This window comes from Peromyscus leucopus, chromosome 11 (genome assembly GCF_004664715.2).
Source record: "Peromyscus leucopus breed LL Stock chromosome 11, UCI_PerLeu_2.1, whole genome shotgun sequence".
Taxonomy (NCBI): domain Eukaryota; kingdom Metazoa; phylum Chordata; class Mammalia; order Rodentia; family Cricetidae; genus Peromyscus; species Peromyscus leucopus.
The window spans coordinates 63,346,917-63,365,778 of NC_051072.1; the positions used below are offsets into that span (position 1 = coordinate 63,346,917).

The 18,862-nt window shown below is 39.7% G+C and overlaps 1 pseudogene; it reads right to left on the minus strand.

Annotated features, from left to right (window-relative positions):
- Positions 1 to 3,120: 3,120 nt before the first annotated feature.
- Positions 3,121 to 6,149, minus strand: LOC114710521 (annotated as a pseudogene).
- Positions 6,150 to 18,862: the final 12,713 nt, after the last annotated feature.

Consider the following 18,862-nt stretch of genomic DNA (forward strand, 5'->3'; position numbering starts at 1 on the left):
GGAATTCAGGGAACAATGTACTTATATCTTTTTCAATTTTGAAAAATAAAATAGGTATTGACATAAAATACAGTGTGGCACTGAAGTAATTTTGGAGTGGGGAGATCAGAGGAAGGGCCCTTTCATCTCGATGACAGCAGTTTACTCCTCGTGGTGACTCAGTGAGGGCAAGGGCAGGACAGCACAACAGGATGTCAGTCTCCGGCAGAATACTTGCGGTCCCTGTACCCCAGCAACTCTTTCTTGAGTCAGGCTCCCCAAAGCCATCCTGCAGCTGCTGCTCTGAGCTATGTCAACTGGTCCTACAGAAACCTGTGACAGGTCCAGTGATGTATGGGCCTGCAAGGGAACAGCAAAGGCTTTCATGTTAAGAACAAATATGACAGATCATGCTAAGGTCCTCAGCTAGCCAGGGCCATGCCAGGAACTTTTTTTTATGATTATTATTATGATTATCACCTTCCTGCTTGGAGATAATGTCATAATTTACAGTCAGCCATTGTGTGACCCAAATGATTGATGCCACTTGGACATGAATTGGTGGGGTTAATAATGGTCATTCAGTGTGGCCCAGCATGGGAGGAAGTGCTCTCAGAAAGGCTGCCTTCACTTTGATATTCTGCTCGGACAGGAAGGTGGACTTGTGGGAGTCAACACTCCATCACATTCTGCTTCTGAAAGCATCCCCTGGGCTCTGGTGAAAACTAGGGACAAGGGAACCTCAAAGCTTCCTCTGTTCTTCCCAAGAAGACTTTTGATTTCATTTAACCTTCAGCCCTACATGTCCGCACTGAAGTTCCATTGGGATGTGCAGCCCTAATTCTCTGGTGAAGCTTGAGCTGCATTTAGAAATACAAAGCAAAACCCCAGACAGAGAAGCTGCTCCACTTCGGGCAGCATCGTTTGGTGGGAACCCAAGCTAGAGTGAATTGCTTCCATATTCTCTTATTTTTTCATCCTGAAATTATTTTGGATGCTAAGAAGAAATCAACAATGATTGGAATGACACTCTTGGTTTTAAGGTGATTAAAATTAATTGGGCATGCTGTACTAAAATTTAAAAACTGGATGGAGGAAATTGAGATGCATTTTATTTCAAGGCAGAAAGTACTGAAAAGCAATTCTGTAAAACTTTAAAAAATTGAAATTGAACCTAAGATAGAAAGCCAGACACACACAGTATCACATGTCTCAGATCCCAGAGCTCAGGAGTTAGAGACAGGAGGATCAGGAGTTCAAAGCCAGCCTCGGATATGTAATAGTTCAAGGGCAGCCTGAGGTACATGAGACCCTGTTTCAAAAATAAAGCAATGCAAAATGAGATCATACAACAAGCTGAAAATCAGGGCACTACCCTAAACCTCTTCAACTATTTCTACCACTCTTCGAGTAAGTGTAAAGATAACAATGCACGTTGACAAAGTTTTTCCAAGGCTGGCATAAAGTGCTGCAACAATTAAGAGGAGCTACCCTCTGAACAAGGCCATCGGAGGAGGCTTCTACAGTGTTCCATGACAATATAGACCTTCAGGGATGATTGAATGTCAAATAAGAGAGAAGCGCCCCCAGTGCCATAAAAACCGTGCTGGGAGCCATTTTTTCTGTGTGGAGAGTAACTGGGCTTTGTTTTCAGCACTGCTAAAGAGGAGAACTACTCTTTAAAATGATTAAACTTGGACAGCTTCTGCCATTAAGTAGCGGCATTTATTTTTCTCCTACACTGCAGTTCACCTGTCCCTCTGAAACACATTACCAAGCCATCACCATATAAGCATCACTCATCTTGAATTTTCTTTTTAACTTTATACCTGCATCCAGTAACACCTTTCCTCCAAAGGCCCTAAAGCACTTTAAAAACAGATGATATTATTACTCTCTCACTGACAATGACACAGAATCGTATCCACTATGTCTAACACGTTGTCCCTGGAATGATGGACATGTGCTAGTGATAAGGTTTGTTCTTTATGGACAGAAGAGGCACACCTGCAGTGTGCCTTCTTGGGTACTGAAATAAGGCAGAATTGTTTCATCAACATGCAGTTATGCAATAAATAGTGAACAAAACAACTCTAACAACACATCAAAATGTCTTCAAAAAGCAACTCAGCTTAGTTTCCCACTTCTTTCGATTCTGAATCTCTCTTGTCAACTTTTAACAGACTTCTCCAGGCATCATAAGAAAAACCATACTCATCAGTATGGCATATAATGTCCCTCCACTATTTTTCCATAAACTAAACCAAAATGTCTCCTGAACTCTTCCCTGTGTGAACCTCCATTAATTGGTGACAATAGAAAATTCTCATCGAAGGAAAAAATGTCCTCAGCTAGTTTCTGAGAAAGCCAAAGTAAAGCTATGGTGCCCCGGGGGTTGGTGGGGTTCCATGATCAGCAAGTCATCATTACCCTCTTTCCTCACCTGCTTCACTACCTACCCCCATATATATGTATAAACTATAAATACATCTATGAATTACAATCTATGACCCACATGTGAGAGAGAACATGTATTTATCAATTTACATAGGCTAAAACATCCATGCACTCTGGGATGAAGCCTACTTGTTCATGGTGGATAATCTTTTGGATGTGTTATTGGATTCAGTTTGCAAATGTTTCATTGAGAATGTTTGCATCAATGTTCATGAGGTAAATTTGCCTGTGATTCTCATTCTTTCTTGAGTGTTTATGTGGTTTAGGTATCAGGATAACTGTGGCCTCTTAAAAAACTGGGCATTGCTCTTTATGTTTCTATTTTGTGAGATAATTTGAGGAGTATTGCCATCAGGTCTTCTTGAAAAGCCTTGTAGAACTCTATGATAAAACCATCTGATCCTGGTTATTTTTGTTTTGTTTTCTTGGTAGACATTTAATTACTGCTTCTATTTTACTTGGGATTACAGGTCTGCTTAAATTGTTTATCCAATATTAATTTAACTTTAGTAAGTGGTATACATTAAGAAAATTATCCATTTCTTTTTTTGCAAAGTATGTTCTGAACAACTTTAAACTTTATTAAATAAAAATTGCAGAGACACAATGGTAAGATAGTGAACAGAAAAGTTAAATACAATTTATCACATGTAAGATGTATTGTTGTATAATTAGCACTATCAACCCTAAATCTCCACTTCCACAATGGGAATATTGTGGAATATTTCAAATAATTCAATATAGCCCTAGCAAAGCTGAGGTTTGGATTCAATGAGATCTTGGATAAAAATGGATATTTACCATTATAGTTACTTCTAATCAACTTCCAAAACTAAGGCAAGTCTCTTTAATTGTGGGAAAGAATGTGTCTTTAAATAAGCATGATGCTTTTCTCAGTCCTACCTCCTATGCAAATCCGGTAGAGTATGATGGTTCAGGAAAGCATCAGTCTGTGCAGTTCATTGTCCTTTCTTGTACTGTTTTCAAGCTTTAAAAAAATACACACAAAAAAAAAAACCACCTCCAGCTTCAATTTAACAGATACAACACCATCATTAGAGATGCTAGTCAACACTTCCTGCCTCTTCTTACTGATGTCCCTCCTGATCTTAAGCAGGGAATGACAGTGTGGTGGGCATTCCTTTCAGGAATAAATAGTTCAAACAAGGAATAGGGTTGGTATATAGAGAATATTGGAAAATGACAACTGCCAAGGTTTGCAAATGAGTGAGTGAAAACATAAACAATCATTGGTGGGGGAAGAAGACAAAAAATCATAAACTAAATCCAATATTAAACCAATTTATAAAATAAATCCAGCATTAAACCAATTCATAAACTAAATCCAACACTAAAACAATGTTTTCTGAACATGTGTTCTTGTGTGGGTTGAACAGCAGTTTCTAAGCATGCAGTAGTTACTTGCAGGTATAGATAGCATTGGGCAGGACTCCCCAGGTCAGGACTACATTGAAGAGAGTGGGCTTCATCATGTCAGGCAGCTCAGAATCTGTTTTGAATCTTTTCAACCCATCTTGCTTGAGGTATATAGAAACATCAATGGAAAAGTGCAGGGGTGCCATAGCAACCAGGTGGATGTTGTTACAGTAGGTGACTATGCAGGATTTCCCACACCATCCTCTTCCTAAAGATGGGCATGTGTTGCTGAGAAAAGGTAAGTAGTTGGTCTCTAGAAATGTAATCTGCATATTTACAAGTAAAAATTCCACAGTCACTCCCATTCAGTTGTTGAGGAATCTCCTTTGATGTCATACTGTATCTTTTCCACTCCAAAGGGTCCAGCTCAATGTTCCTTCGAGTTTTGCTCTCATTTTGTAAATATTCAAAGATGGTCTCACAAATACTCTGCCCTGTCTGTCCATTGAATTGAGGTATATGATACTCTGTTTTCTTAGGTCGATTACTATCAGGCTCCAATGTACCTTCTGGTGAATAGGTACTAGAATAATTTCTTTTTCAAACAGTTTTATTCCTCGAGTCCATCGTTTAACAGAACAGTAGCCACCATGCTTTAGTTTAGGGTAAAAGAAAGTGCTGAACACATGAAGAGCTGGGTACCCTTTTTTGTTATCTCAACCAGAAGATTCATGTAAAAATTGATGACCTCATCATTGAGCCACTCACCATTCTTTAGTGTGTGGATATCTCCTCGAGTAATATGCAATTTGAATGCACTAGTTAAGATTTCCTCCTGGGGTCCTGGACCTAGTGCATTTCTTATTTCCTTTTCCATGTCCTCTGTAACATCAAGAACTTCATCCATTCCTCTGCCCTTTTCTTAGTCTACAGCAGGCTTTTTCTCTGCCATAACTACTGGCATCTTGTTGGGGAGTGACCTACTGCTGCCACTATGCAGGAAGACTTGAGCCTCTGCTCTTAGCAAGTCAAACTCCACGTCGTGTCCACTTCTTCCTTCATGGTTTACGGCATCATTCTTCCATGTATCAGAAGAGTTCTCTGTATACGCCTTCATTTTTTTGTCTGGTGAGACACATTCCTTTGTGGTAACAATAGTAGATTGTTTAGCATCACATTGAGTTGTTCTAGATCCATGACTGTGCCTTTCCACACAACTTTTGATCTTCAAGGTGTCCACCAGGGTTGTGTGAACCCTCTGTGGGTCAGATTTCATATGATTCACTGGGCGGAAGGTGCTGCAGTAACCTTTGGCACTTTTGCCTTTGGTGGTTTTCGGCATATTCCTCCATGAGGCAATAGGGCCTCTTGCGACCCTTGCCGCCATCCCCAGACTTTCTCACAGTTACAGCCTGCTCCTATGGACCTGTGGCCCACTCTGGGGACTTTAATTGTCTTAGACTTTCTTGATGGCATTCCCGTACCTCATCCTTGCATGGCTGTTGACTTTGAAGCTCTAGGCCTTACTGTTCCTGAGGTATCCTCTTCCGAGTTTTGCTGGGCTCTTCAAACTCCAAATCCATTCCACCCTCATCCTGGCATTTCAGTTTTTCACCTTGTCCCAAAGCTTCAGACTCTGTCCTGGTATTTTCATTTTTGACCTTGCCCAGAAGCTTCAGATTTTGTCTCCATTCCACACTGTTTAGGTTGCCACATGGACTCTCTTCTGGATTTGCCTTTGCTGGGTGCCGGCTCCCCGGTATGGTATAGCCTTCCTATTTCTAAACGAAGCAACCGTCTGCCTGACTCTGGCTGGGTATTCTTGGGCTATTGTCACCCTGATATCTGAAGAATTACTTATTCCAGTAATAATAATCCACAAGTTGGTTCAAAGTCAGAAACCTATTGGTCCACAGGATGAAGAGCTCAGAATAGCTTTTCTTTATAAACAAGAGTTGACTTTGGAAGTCAGGGTAAGACAGAGCAAGAAGCCAGTTGAGCTGGCAACTGGAACCAATTGGTGAATAATCGAATGTTGGCAGTTTACCGGGGTCCACTGTAGGAAACTCCGTGGAGTTCTAGGATTACTTCCTCAGAAGGGTCCTGCAAGGGCTCAATAACTGGCTACAGACCCAGCACTTCAAAATCAGACAGATTGTCCTAGCCACCATAAGACACCAGGCCTTAAGCATGCAGCTAACACATCAGAGGCAAACCTCACAAGTGATGCCTGACTGAGAGGTTGCCCTACCCACAGCCTTCAAGGTTCCATAGTTGATTGTGATGTGACCTGAAAGAATGTAAATCAACGTTCTTTGGAGGGCGGTGGCCTTGCTCACCCCCAAGTGGATCCAGAAGTTGGAAAAAAGGGTTAGAGTGTTGCAAACTAAGCATACACATCAGGTTCCTTCTGTAGAGCACAGGGTTACCTAGACTCAGTATAATCTAGTTTGTCCTAATTAGTACATTTGTCTTTTAGGAAATTGTCCACCATGGTCAATAATAGAAAATAAAATATAATTGCCCTTCAAAGTGGCTCACAATGTGCTTACTAATTACAAAGAAAAAATAGAATTTTACAATTATAAAACCTAGTAGGTAATGTTGTGTGACAAAACTTTTCATGGGGAAATGAAACACACATATCTTCTCTCCCCAGATAGAGAACACTGGACAGATCAAAGTACAGATACCACCAAAGTCCAACTTGGTGAGCTAATAAGTTTTATTGGGGTTACTTACACTAATATGAGTAAGAGGTTATTTACAGGAGCAGAAATGACTCAAAGACAGGTGCATCATCGTAGCATTAGTGACAGCTCACAAAAGCTGGGAACCTGGAAACATTGTACACCCTGCAGGCAACTCAACAGGCTGGAGAGTGTCCTTTCCAAGTGACTCAGTTGATCTAAACTTCTTTCAAGCTGGCTGGTTTCTGCTTCTTCTAGGTAGCTGGTCTGTGGTCAGCTCTTCTGAGAGTCTTCGTTGCTGCTCAGCTTCCTTCAATCTGAGAGAGACTCTCAGCTTTTTTTGCTTATTCTGGCAAGGAGGGGTCTAGTGAATCTTGTCAGTTTCAGGGACTTTCCAAGCTCTTTTGAATTGTTTGTCTTCCCACTTAAGGAGCTTTCCATCAGAGTGGAATGATTCAATCTTGGAAGAAACTGTTGCACAACAGGTACCAACACACCAAGGATAAGTATATTGTCATAAGAGAGTAAATCAAATCTCAGGATTGTAAATAGGATTCATTGAGGAAAAAGTCACATCACTACCTTGGTGACAGTCCTGGCAATAAAACAAGCCCTGAACTTGTCCCTAGAAAACAGTAGGAAGAATTAAATTGGAGCTGGAGTTACAGATGTGTGGTTTTTCAGGGAGTGTGTTGCTGGAGGGTTTCTCTCCAGGTTCCCCAAGCCCCACAGTCCCACAATCCACTTATAAAATAATCACTCAGATACTTATATCACTTATAAACTGTATGGCCGTGGCAGGCTTCTTGCTAACTGTTCTTTTATCTTAAATTAACCCATTTTTATAAATGTATACCTTGTCACGTGGCTGGTGGCTTACCAGAGTCTTTACATGCTGCTTGTCCTGGCGGTGGCTGCAGTGTCTCTCTGCCTCAGCCTTCTGCTTCCCAAAATTCTCCTCTCTCCTTGTCCCACCTACTTCCTGCCTGGTCACTGGCCAATCAGTATTTTATTTATTGACCAATCAGAGCAATTTGACATACAGACCATCCCACAGCACTTCCCCTTTTCTTTTTTTTTTTAAAGGAAGGTTTTAACTTTTACACATCTCCAAAGCCAGCTTGGTTTATGGGAATTTGGGCGTAGCTTCTCTTACTACTTCCTGCTGGAGGGGGGCACTGTATCTTATGGGGACACAAAGAAAATTTTAGGATCATGGAGTAGTCTGTGAGACTGTATCATCTGAGCCCAGTTGCCTTGAAATGATTCTGGATGTTGGATCATCTGGGCCATGGTGTCATTGGAGACCTTTCAGGTGGTCTTGGCTGGTCAAACCTGATGTATCTTAATCTGGAACAAATCCATAGCCTCTGGCTTTCTGTAGAAACAAAAGCAGAGCCTCTTTTCCAAAGCAACATATCCTTATAGCCAAATTTTGAAGTCAAGTACCTTTAAAATATACATTTTGGCATAACTGAACAGCTTTTGCAATCAAATGTTTTTCTTCAGTTACGAATATCAAAGAGAACATAATCCAGATTCTCTGTGTGGTAGCCATCTTTATGTGGCTTATGTTTTATATTACCTTGAGCCTATTGCTTTAAACTGCAGCCTTTTAAGCCTGAAACGGTGCTGTGGCTGCTGGCTCCACCCACTTCAGCTTCCCAACATGGCGGTGGTACGTTTTCTGCCAGCTTTGGGAGCAATCAATTCTCAGAAATAGTGGGTCTATGCTTCTTATCAAAGCAGCGTGTAGCCCAGAAACCTCTTTTTGTTTTGTACTACCAAAGGCTAAATCCACCATGCAGCTTAATGTGCCACTTGCAGAGGCCTCATTCCCGCCATACTGCAGGTCAAGCGCACACGCCAGGAACCCGCCAGTAACTCAAATCGGCAGCTGCTGTTCATTTGAGAGAGACAATTAGGAAGCTGTTTTTAGTTTCATTTTAAAATCTTTTCTCAGGTTTTAGGTGGAAACTCTTGCCAACTCGTTGGGCACCATTTGTAGCTAGAGTTTTCCTGCCTTGCCCACAGTCAGGGCAAATCTTTGTCACCCGCCAGTCCCACAGCCGCTCAGACCCAACCAAGTAAACACAGAGACTTATATTGCTTACAAACTGTATGGCCATGGCAGGCTTCTTGCTAACTGTTCTTTTATCTTAAATTAACCCATTTTTATAAATCTATACCTTGTCACGTGGCTGGTGGCTTACCAGAGTCTTTACATGCTGCTTGTCTTGGCGGTGGCTTCAGTGTCTCTCTGCCTCAGCCTTCTGCTTCCCAGAATTCTCCTCTCTCCTTGTCCCACCTACTTCCTGCCTGGTCACTGGCCAATCAGTGTTTTATTTATTGACCAATCAGAGCAATTTGACATACAGACCATCCCACAGCAGGAGTGCAGGGATCTGAATGCAGTCGCCATCATTATACAACAAATACTTTGACTACTGATTATCTCTGGCCCCTGGAGCAGCTCTTTCATCTACTTTCAAAAGTAGAGAGACTTTTTACAAAAGTGTGAGCAAAGGAGTAGAGACACATATTGTTTATTGTTTACCATTGAAATGTAACCACTTAACAGACTGTGTAAGTATATTTATACCAGTGTTTTACTGTAAGGAAAAATGTACTTTTTTTCTGTAAAAAGTTTGACTTTCTTATGATTGCTATTTCCCCAGGTATCATTTTATTCTTATCAGGCTTCTTTCTATCCTTTCTAATTACACCGTGGAGATATTTGTTCACAAACAGAAAAAGAGTTCAAATTCCCACACTGATCTTTACATCACTGAATAGCCTAATGACTGGGCTCCCTTTGTAATGGTGAACATTATGTTTAGAGGATAAATTTACTCTACTAGGCTTGTAAAAACCGGTGTTTTTAGGTTGTGTGAGCCATGAGGAAGTTGCTCCTACCTTGAATATCCCCTGTCAACTGACCCAAGATGATCTACTTCCTGGTGCAATTGGGTGTAGTAAGCTTTCCTGTTGAAACCACCAGTCTTCAAATAACAATACGAGACTATTATTAATTATGAAAGCTTGGCCTTAGCTTAGGCTTTTTTCTAACTAGCTCTTATAACTTAATTAACCTGTTTCATTTAATCTATGTTCCATCATGTGGCTGGATTACCTTTCCTCTGTCCCATATGTTCCACTTGTTCTGCCTCCCATTGGCATTTCCCGAGCACCCAGATTAATCCCTTTCACCTCTCTCTCTCTCTCTCTATTAGCCATTTAGATCTTTATTACACCAATCACAATACATCTTCACACAGTGTAAAATATCCCACAACATTTCCCCCTTTTATTTAAATAAAAAGGAAAAATTTTAATTCTAACATAGTAAAACTATATACAATAAGAACAATTATCAGATAAGAATTATATTCACAATGTTCAGTCCATTTGGATTTGGCAAATTTGGAGAAAGTACTGTAATATCTATCATTGTGAATCCAAAGTTTTATACCTAAACCATTTTTCTATTATAACTTGTATTACCATCCTAAAAAATATCTTTTTAGACCTTAAGACAATTTTTAGATAAACAACTTAAGCTTTTATGTTTCTCAACCTTATAAACTTTACATCTCGTATGTAAATTTCTTTTCTGAATTTGGTAACAAGGAAAACTATAACTATAACTACCTAGTCTTCAACCCCATCAAAGATTAGAGAAGGATACAATATTACCTGAGTAAACAGGAAGTGCAGAGCAAACAGCTTCCAAAACAATAGAAATGACAAAGACAGCTGGCTGCCTGGACAGTCACTCGAGGTTCCTCTACAATGTTGGGGCATCCATCTTCAGCCTACAGGCCTAGAATATCTAACTGAGTTTTCTGTGAAACAGGAATTTTGAAGGACTATCCTACCTTTTCTTGGCAAAGTTCAGCTGTTGTTTTTTTTTTTTTTTCTTTTTTTACACCCTTCTCATCCAATTTGGACAGCATACTGTCAGCAGCCAAGGCAAAGGCAGTTTCTTGCCTATGGCTAGTGCCACATTGAAAGCAAACTCTGTATGGAGGTTCTTCCATACCCATGATCCTCTTTTGAAGTTAATTGGTGCTGCCAGGAGCAGACATGTCTCACTGTCATGAAAAGCCTTATGTTATTAAAACATCTTAAAGGCCATATTCTGTAGATCTCTGAAGTGTTTAAAGACCACTTATCTATCTAAAATATATCTGTTTGACCTTGAAAATATACGTAACATGACTACATGTCTGATTGTTATAGAAGACTACTAACCTGCATTTCTTAATTATCTTAAATAGTTTATAATAGTTTTCAAGGACTAGAAATTTACATTACATTGTTAAATGAACTGCATAGGTGCAATGCCTTAAACAAGAGTAGAAGCATATACACAAAACATAACAAAAACTTTGTTATACAAAGTGTAACAAAAATAACCTTAAATTTGTATCAATATACAAAAATCCATACCAGCGTAAAACATTTAAGACTAGTAGTTGCTTTCGTAGTTTAAAAGTAGTTCAATAATCTACCCTTTTATCCTGTCATTTCTATATCCGCCCTTTCTCTTTCCAGAATGAGATCCTTGAATCTGATCCCCTTTGCTCAGCTTCCTCTCTGACCATGACCAACAACAACTTGCAACCAACTCCCCTCCCCTGAAATGGTGATAAACATCCATAATCCATGAACCACCCACTCTACCTCTTGGGAATGTGGGTGTCGTGTATTCTAGACTGCTTCCTGTTGTCTGGGGCAATGGCATCTTTAGGGGACTCTGAGATACTTGGGACAATGGTCAAGTTGTGGGATAGCCATCCAGCTCCCAGATAACAGCATGGAGAGTTATTAATTATGAAAGCCCTGCCTTAGCTTAGACTTGTCCCACTAGCTCTTATAGCATAAATTAACCTGCTTCTATTAATTTACATTTTACCATGTGGCTTTTTATTTTTTTAATTCTGTATGTCCAACTTCCTCTGTATCCCATTGGCATCTCTCTGGCATAATTCAGGTGCCTAGATTCCTTTCCTCTCTCTCCCCAGAAATCCTGCCTACCTCTCCTGAGTAGCTATTGGGCATTAAGCTCTTTATTAAATCAATCACAATGACACATCTTCACACAGTGTAAGCAAAAATTTTGCAACAGTAGGCCTAGTCTTAAAAAAAAAATTACTGATTGTTGCAAAATATTTCAGTGCCTCAGCTATTCCTACAAGGTAATGGGTCACAAGATTAAACAGACTGACTGCTAAATTCTTCTTTTGTGTGAAATGCCTGTTTGCTTGGATGGGTGAGGTACCTGCTGGATATCTGTTACAAAATTAAGCCTTGCCTTAACCCAAAGAGAATATGAGGTAATTTGGCTCCCCAGAATTATAACTTTTTTGGGTTTTGTCTATATGATCCTTTGGCTAACTAAGCTTTGGATCCAACGCTAAGGCCTTCCTTACCTAGGGAACTCTCTCTGGTTTTGTCCTGACCAGTCTCTTTTTAATAGAAAACCTCTAATTTACTAAGACCAAAACTTGAGTCAGACTGATGGATCTCTGGATGACCCTAGACCCACAAAAACCTTTTCTGTAATTCTTCTTGCATCTTCATGGTTCAGCCTTGCTGAACAGTCTTTCTCTCTTTCTAGTTCCTAGACTTATGTTTCCTTGGCCGGCTGTGCTGCTAGCAACTCTAGAAGGGAGTTCAACTTCATGGAAAGCACATACCTCATATTTTATTCCTGATTTTTAAATGGATATTTCTCTACCCATTGTAGGTTTTACTGGGTCAACAAATTTCCTTTGTAATCCTACTTAGAGAAGCCTTTGTTTTTGTGGGGTTTTTTTTAACATTTTAATTTTTATTAATAAGAAATTTTTTATTCATTTTACATACCAACCACAGATCCCCCTCTCCTCCCTCCTCCCAAACCCCAGCCTTCCCCCCCCAAAACCATCCCCCATTCCCACCTCCTCCAAGGCAAGGTCACCATGGGGAGTCAGCAAATCCTGGTACATTCAGTTGAGGCAGGTCCAAGCCCCTCCCGCCTGCACCAAGGCTGTGTAAAGTGTCCCACCATAGGCACTGGGCTCCAAAAAGCCAGCTCATGCACCAGGGACAGATCCCAATCCCAATGCCTGGGGGCTCCCTAAACAGTTCAAGCTAAACAACTGTCTCGCCTATCCAGAGGGCCTAGTCCAGTCCCATGGGGACTCCACAACTATTGGTTGACAATTCATGCACTTCCACTAGTTTGGCTGGCCATCTCTGTAAGTTTTCCCATCATGATCTCAATATCCCTTGCTCATAGAATCCCTCCTGTCTCTCATCAATTGGACTCCTGAAGCTCAGCCTAGCACCTAGCCTTGGATCTCTGCATCTGCTTCCATCAGTTACTGGATGAAGGCTCTATGATTACAGTTAGCAAATTCACTAATCTGATTATCCAAGGAGGCCATTTCAGGCACCTTCTCAACTATTGCTAGTAGTCTAAGGAGGAGTCATCCGTGGATTCCTGGAACTTCCCTAGCACCCTATTTCTCTCTATTCCCAGGATGTCTTCATTTATCGTGGTATCCATTCCTTGTTCTCCCACTCTGTCCCTTGTGGGGCATTTACCCACCAACCCCACAGCTCCCCAGAGTTTTCTTGTGTGCAAGCAGCAGGAAATATTAGATAGAAGGATGTATTGTGGAGAATATTGCGGAGATAAACAGATAGAAAATAAAGGATAGCCCCAAGAGGGCTTGGAACCTTTTCCAACGGGCCCCGACTATCTCTGGCCCAGGGTTTTTATAGAGACGCCAAGGGGTGGAGCAAAAGACCTCCTCCCCCAGCACAGCCAAGTGCAGACCATCTCAGACACCTGCACTCAGGCCCATGGTCCTGATCATCCTCTATTCAGAACTGCTGGGTAAAGCCACAAGGAACCCGAGAACGGGCTCCCACAGTCCCTCTTCCAGCTCAAACCTCCCATTCCCCTATGTTCTCATCCCCCATCCCTTGCCCTCCATTACCCTACCTCACCCCCAGTTTGCTCATCAATTTCTCCTTCACTGGGGGAATCTATGCATCCCTCTTGGAGTCCTCCTTGTTAGCTAGCTGTAGCTAGAGTTTTCCTGCCTGGCCCACAGTCAGGACAAATCTCTGTCACCTGCCAGTCCCACAGCCACTCAGACCCAACCAAGTAAACACAGAAACTTGTATTGCTTACAAATTGTATGGCCATGGCAGGCTTCTTGCTAACTGTTCTTATAGCTTAAATTAATCCATTTCCATAAATCTATACCTTGCCACATGGCTCATGGCTTACCAGCATCTTCACATGCTGTTTGTCATGGGGGCAGCTGGCAGTGACTCCTCCCACCTTCCTGTTCTCTCAATTCTCCTCTCTGTTAGTCCCGTCTATACTTCCTGCCTGGCCACTGGCCACTCAGTGTTTTATTTATTGACCAGTCAGAGTGTTTGACATACAGACCATCCCACAGTAGCTAGCATCTCTGGAGTTGTGGGTTGTATTCTGGTTATCCTTTGCTTTACATCTAGTATCCACTTATGAGTGAGTACATACCATGTTTGTCCTTCTAAGTCTGGGTTACCTTACTCAGGATGATATTTTCTAGTTCTAGCCATTTGCCTGCAAATTTCATAATATCATTGTTTTTTACTACTGAGTAGTACTCCATTGTGTATATGTGCCACATTTTCTTTATCCATTCTTTGGTTGAGGGGCATCTAGGTTGTTTCCATATTCTGGCTATTGTGAATAATGCTGCTATGAACATAGCTGAGCATGTGTTCTTGTGGTATGATTGAGCATTCCTTGGGTATATGCCCAAGAGTGGTATAGCTGGGTCTTGAGGGAATTGATTCCCAATTTTCTGAGAAACTACCATAATGATTTCCAAAGTGGCTGTACAAGTTTGCATTCCCACCAACAGTGTAGGAGTGTTCCCCTTGCTCCACATCCTCTCCAGCATAAGCTGTCTTCAGTGTTTTTGATCTTAGCCATTCTGACAGGTGTAAGATCGTATCTCAGAGTTGTTTTGATTTGCATTTCCCTGATGACTAAGGATATTGAGTAATTCCTTAAATGTCTTTCAGCCATTTGAGATTCTTCTGTTGAGAATTCTCTATGTAGCTCTATAGCCCATTTTTTAATTGGATTGTTCGGTATTTTGATGTTTAGTTTCTTGAATTCTTTATATATTTTGAAGATCAGCCCTCTGTCAGATGTGGGATTGGTGAAGATCTTTTCTCATTTGTAGGCTGTCATTTTGTCTTATTGACTGTGTCATTTGTCCAACAAAAGCTTCTCAGTTTCAAGAGGTCCATTTATTAATTGTTGCTCTCAGTGTCTGTGCTACTGGTGTTATATTTAGGAAGTGGTCCCCTGTGCCAATACATTCAAGACTACTTCCTACTTTCTCTTCTATCAAGTTCAGTGTAACTGGATTTACGTTGAGGTCTTTGATCCACTTGGACTTGAGTTTTGTGCATGGCGATAGATATGGATCTATTTTCAATCTTATACATGTTGATATCCAGTTATGCTAGCACCATTTGTTGAAGATGCCTTCTTTTTCCATTGTACAATTTTGGCTTCTTTGTCAAAAATCAGGTGTTCATAAGTGTGCGAATTGATGTCAGGGTCTTCAATTCGATTCCATTGGTCCCCATGTCAGTTTTTATGCCAGTACCAAGCTGTTTTTATTACTATAGCTCTATAGTAGAGCTTGAGGTCAAGGATCATGATGCTTCCAGATGATGCTTTATTGTACAGCATTCATCTAGCTATCCTGACTTTTGTTTTTCCATATGAAGTTGAGTATTATTCTTTTCAAGTGTGTGAAGAATTGTGTTGGGATTTTGATGGGGATTGCATTGAATCTGTAGATTGCTTTTGGTAAGATTGTCATTTTTACTATGCTAATCCTACCTATCCATGAGCATGGCAGTTCTTTCCATTTTCTAATATCTTCTTTGATTTCTTTCTTCAGAGACATAAAGTTTGTATCATACAGGTCTTTCACTTGCTTAGTTAGAGTTACCTTGAGGTACTTTATGTTATTTGTGGCTATTGTAAAGAATGATGTTTCTCTTATTTCTTTCTCAGGCCATTTATCATTTGTATATAGGTGGGCTACTGATTTTTTTTTTTTAGTTAATCTTGTGTCCTGCCACATTACTGAAGGTGTTTATCAACTGTAGGAGTTTCCTGGTAGAATTTTTGGGGTCACTTACGTATACTATCATATTGTTGGCAAATAGGGAAAGTTTGACTTCCTCCTTTCCAATTTGTATCCCCTTGATCTCCTTTTGTTGTCTTATTGCTCTAGTTAGAACTTCAAGTACTATATTGGATAGATATGGGGAGAGTGGACAGCCTTGTCTTGTTCCTAATTTTAGTGGAATCACTTTGAGTTTCTCTCCATTTAATTTGATGTTAGCTGTTGACTTGATGTAGATTGCGTTTATTATGTTTAGGTATGTTCCTTGTATTCCTTATCTCTCTAGAAACTTTATCATGAAGAAGTGTTGGATTTTGTCAAAGACTTTTTCAGCATCTAATGAGATGATCTTTCTTCCTTTCATTTTGTTTATATAGTAAATTATATTGACAGATTTTCATATGTTGAACCATTTCTGCATCCCTGGGATGAAGCCTACTGTATTCTTGGATTCAATTTGCCAATATTCTATTGAGTTTTTTTGCATCAATGTTCATGAGGGAGATTGGTCTGTAATTCTCTTTCTTTGTTGCATCTTTGTGTGGTTTGTGTACCAGGGTAACTGTAGTCTCATAAAAGGAGTTTGGTAATGTTCCTTCTGTTTCTATTGTGTGGAACAATTTGAAGAGTGCTGACATTAGCTCTTCTTTGCAAATCTGGTAGAATTCTGTGCTGAAACCATCTGCTCCTGGGCTACTTTTGATTGGGAGACTTTTAATGACTATTTCTATTTCCTTAGGGGTTATTGTTCTATTTAAATAGTTTATCTGGTCTTGATTTAACTTTAGTGTATGGTACCTATCCAGAAAATTGCCCATTTCTTTCAGATTTTCCAATTTTGTGGCATACAAGTATTTGAAGTACGGCCTGATGATTCTCTGGATTTCCTCAGTGTCTGTTGTTATATCTCCCTTTTCATTTCTTATTTTGTTAATTTGGATTCTCTCTCTCTCTCTCTCTCTCTCTCTCTCTCTCTCTCTCTCTCTCTGCCTTTTGGTTAATTTGGATAAGGGTTTGTCTATCTTGTTGATTTTCTCAAAGAACCAACTCTTTGTTTCATTGATTCTTTGTATTTTTCTCTTTGTTTTTATTTTATTGATTTCATCCCTCAGTTTGATTATTTCCTAGCTTCTATTCCTCCTGGGTAAGTTTGCTTCTCTTTATATTAGATCTTTCAAGTGTGCTGTTAAGTCTCTAATGTGATATTTCTCCATCTTCTTTATGTGGCCACTTAGTGTTATAAATTTTCCTCTTAGCACTGCTTTCATAGTGTCCCATAAGTGTGGGTATGTTGTACATTCATTTTCATTGAATTCTAGGAAATCTTTATTTTCTTTCTTTATTTCTTCCATGACCCATTGGTAATTCAATTGGCTATTATTCAGTTTCCATGAGATTGTAGGCTTTCTGCAATTTTTGTTGTTGTTGAAATCTAACTTTAAGCCATGGTGGTCTGATAAAATACAGAAGGTTATTCCAATTATTTTTGTTCCAATTATGTTTGTATCTGTTGAGATTTGTTTTGTGACTGAGCATGTGGTCAATTTTAAAGAAGGTTGCATGGGATGCTGAGAAGAAGATTTATTCTTTTGTGTTAGGGTAGAATGTTCTGTAGATATCTATTAAGTCCATTTGAGTCCTAATGTCTATTAGTTTCCTTATTTCTCTGTTAAGTTTCTGTCTGGCAGACCTGTCCATTGGTGAGAGTGGGGTGCTGAAATCTTCCCCTACTAGTGTGTGGGGTGTGATGTGAGATTTAAGCTTTAGTAATATTTCTTTTACAAATGTGGGTGCCCTTGTATTGTGGGCATAAATGTTCAGAACTGAGACTTCATCTTGGCAGATTTTCCCTATGATAAATACATAATATCCTTCCTGATCTCTTTTGATTGATTTTAGTTTGAAGTCTATTTTATTAGATATTGGGATAACTACACCATCTTGCTTCTTAAGTCCATTTGATTAGAAAGACTTTTCCCAGCCATTACTCTGAGGTAGTGTCTGTCTTTGAAGTTGAGGTGCGTTTCTTGCATGCAGCAGAAGGATGGATCCTGTTTTCATATCCATTCTGTTAGCCTGTGTCTTTTTATGGGTGATCTGAGACCATTGATATTACTGGATATTAATGACTAGTGAATGTTAATTCCTGTTGGTTTTGGTGGTGGTGTTGTATGTTTCCCTTCTTTGGTATTTATTGGTGTGGTACTATCTATTGCCTGTGTTTTCATGAGTGTATCTAACTTCCTTAGGTTGAATTTTTTCTTTCTAGTCTTTCTGCATGGCTGATTTGTGGATAGGTATTGTTTAAGTCTGATTTTATCATGAAATATTTTGTTTATTCCATCTATGGTGATTGAGAGTTTTGTTGGGTATAATAGTCTGGGTTGGCATCCATGTTTTCTTAGTGTCTGCATAACATCTGTCCAGGACCAGAGTTTTCAGTATCTTCATTGAGAAGTCACATATTATTCTGATGAATCTGGCTTTATATGTTGCTTGGCCTTTTTTCTTTGCAGCTTTTAATATTTTTTCTTTATTCTGTATGTTTAGTGGTTTGATTATTGTGTGACAAGGGCACTTTTTTTGGGATCCAGTCTATTTGGTGTTTGGTAAGCTTCTTATATCTTCATAGGCATTTCCTTCTTTAGGTTGGGAAAATTTTCTGTGCCTTTGAGTTGGTATTCTCCTTCTTCTATCCCTATTATTTTTATGTTTGGTCTTTTCATGGTGTTCCAAATTTCCTGGACATTTTGTTATGACTTTATTGGTTTTAGTGGGGTTTTTTTTTTTTTTTGACTGATAAATCTATTTCCTCTATCGTATTTTCAATGCCAGTGATTCTCTTTTCCACCTCTTGCATTCTGTTGGTTATACTTGCATCTGTTGTTCCTGTTTGTTTACTCATATTTTCCATTTCCAGCATTCCCTCAGTTTGTGTCTTCTTTATTGCCTCTATTTCCGTTTTCAAATCTTGAACTGTTTCCTTCACTTGTTTAATTGATTTTTCTTGGCTTTCTTTAAGGGATTTATTGATTTCTTCCTATTTTTTTTTTTTTTTTGTCTTTTCCTCGATTTCTTTAAGGGAATTTTTCATTTCCTCTTTAAAGGCCTCTATCATCTTCTTAAAGTTATTTTTAGGGTCAATTTCTTCTG